The sequence below is a fragment of the Selaginella moellendorffii genome, unplaced genomic scaffold, assembly GCF_000143415.4.
Source record: "Selaginella moellendorffii unplaced genomic scaffold, v1.0 SELMOscaffold_17, whole genome shotgun sequence".
In the NCBI taxonomy this organism is placed as follows: Eukaryota; Viridiplantae; Streptophyta; class Lycopodiopsida; order Selaginellales; family Selaginellaceae; genus Selaginella; species Selaginella moellendorffii.
The window spans coordinates 1,916,050-1,918,812 of NW_003314278.1; positions in this window are offsets into that span (position 1 = coordinate 1,916,050).

The following is a 2,763-nucleotide window of genomic DNA, read 5'->3' on the forward strand; positions in this document are numbered from 1 at the left end:
TTTTCATTAGTTAAATTTATCATGAGTTTTTCTTTGATGATACACTGGCTATGTAATTATGTTGGATAGTGAATCTTATGTTTTCCAACTATAGTGATCTTGGTGGTTCCTATACTTCAATACTGGTTTATCATATGATAACTTACTTGGAATACTTTTGTGTTCTAATCTAAGATTTAATCACTGGTAATTAAGTCTCTAAGATATCATTGTCTATGACTTTGATATTGTCCATCTATTGATCTTTGAGTTTGGGCCAGTATAGGCAGACTGGCTTCGGCACTTCATGTGCATGGTAAAATCTTTAGTCATGGGGTAGCTACTGTAGACTGGTCACATAACCCGCCTTTTTGTCGATGTTCCTTATTCCGTCAAAAAGGGCGTGACCATGTAAACAACTCTAACTGCTTGTTTACAGTAATCTATCTAAACCTTACTGATGGGTTTGGTTTCTTTGCTCAGAAGGGTTGGGGCCTCTAGCTTCTCTCTCTATATCCCTGCAGGTAGGGCATATCACACTTTTGTAAGCTGGGTGACAACTAGAGCAGCAAGGGTGGCTAACTCCGTTGGTCATTTCCTTGTCGGCGATAGTCGGAAGGTGTTTGAGCTGGTAGTGCATCCGTGCTAGACAAAGAGGTTACCCCTAACTCATTTAAGTTAGTGCATTTCTCACATAGTGTGAGTACCATGAACTTTTTCTGGAGTTGTTTCCTTGGCGGTATTCTAGACTGGAGTATGCATCGACAAGGACGTCGATCTTCCCTAGGGGGGGAGAGTGTCGCAAATGTGACTTCAGGTATCAAAAGTTACCTGTCGGCCAGTCCTTACGGACACTCTTTTTTTACTGCCACAATGGCAGGAGGTCGGTATTGCTGGGCCCGTTATCAATCTCCACCTAAGCTAGTTGAAAAACTGGTATTAGTGTGTGCACTTGACCAGATGAGCATAAGGAAGGAATTCCTAAGTGCCTATTTAGTCAAGCATACTTGACTTGGTTGGAGAAATTCATTCATTGACTTGCACTTGCTAGTGTTGGGAACCCTCGCGATATTGAGCTTGGTCCCTCAATATCGCTAGATGATAACTTATTGTGTCTGCCAAACACCTGTAAGCAACCAAAAAGAACGACTTGAGAGACGATCCATGGGGTTCAAATATAGAGGAAATGGGCTCATGAATAAGAGTGTACGCCATTTTCCAATCAGTTAAGGGTTTTGGGATATTTGGGGTTAAGCGTCCTTGGGTTTGAATATTACTGGGTTGGGTGACCTCCCGTGAAAGTCTAAACTCAAGAGTTTACAACACCCTCGCTATCATGCCCTTTGTGTTAGTTTCATTTCGGTCCCAAATGTTATTTATGGAAAGCATCCAGATTTGCTCATTTGGCATATTTATGGAATGTAGAGATTGACCTGAACACAATGGTGTTTGTCCTGTGTCCAAATTCGCAATTTAGCACCATTCCATATTTAGTAAGTTTCAAACTTATCCCATAGATACTAAGGGAGGCTTGGGATGAAAGCCCAAAGCATGTGTTCCTCAAGGGGGGGGGGGCCTATGGGGGGTTCCAAATGTATAGTAGGGATAGTGGGTAGGTCGGGCATGGCTGACCAACCTGAGGCATAGTCTAGCTCTCGCTTGCGTGCCTGTCCTTGTTCTACGTCTGGCTTGGGTCTAAGCCCAAGCTCCACACCATGCTAGCTGGTGGAGTACCCATATCTTCGCGTTAGGCTACTGGTATGCTGAAATAGTGCCAAACTCCATTTGGCTCCGTTTTGCATGCTAGTCCTGGCATTGGGATGCTGGTTACTTTAGGACTATTCCAAGTCGCTCCGGGCTCTTGTCCCTTTGCTCCTTGGGCTGTAAGCTCGGGAGTTGCTCCGTGGTTCGGTTCCGTCACTCCTTGGCTCCATGCTTGGGAGTTTGGCACCGTTCCTTCGTTTAGTGGCCCAAGGCCCTAAACCTCAGGTTCCACACCACGTTCCTTTGGACACATGGCATATGACATGTGTCATATGTCATGTGGCATAAAGAGGGTTTAGGTTCCCCTTCGTGGTGTTATTCTATGGTAAATTACCATAGGATAAAGGGTAAAAACTACATACGCTACACAGGCCTTCTACACAAACATCAAAATGTTGAGCAAAGGTAATTACACCTTCTTGTGTATAGAAAAACTCATGTCACCAGACCATGCTCCTTAATAAACTTTGCAGAAACAAAATTGTCATCACTCCCACTATCCAATAAAATCTATACTGGACTATTACAGAACACACCCTGTAGCTTTAAAGTTGATACATGAGTGTTTTCGAGCTCCATCTTATTCTACACACAATTAAATTGATGAGCAACGATCAAAAGCCTCTTCCTTCAATTGGAATGGTCATTCCCATCATCCTCACACTACAAAATTTACAAATTTTTAGTATCTAACTTACTATCAGTAGAAGATTGGCCATTTGTTTTGCCCTACTATTTATTTTTTAATTGTATATAATCAGTCTTGTAGTGTTTAAACTCGCTGCAACAATGATAACCCTTTTTATAATTCTTCATAAAGAATTGTTTCTTTGACCCCTTTGCATCTGAAGTAGCCACCACAAACTTAAACCTGTGATGCTTGTTCCCATCCTTGTGTCCATGGCGATCATTATGATAATTCTTGACAAAAAGACTCCTTGAGTATCCCCAAATAGTGGTACTATGAACTTGTCATAGCAAGTTAATGCTGATTGCAGTTATTCCTCGCCCCTGAAAGCT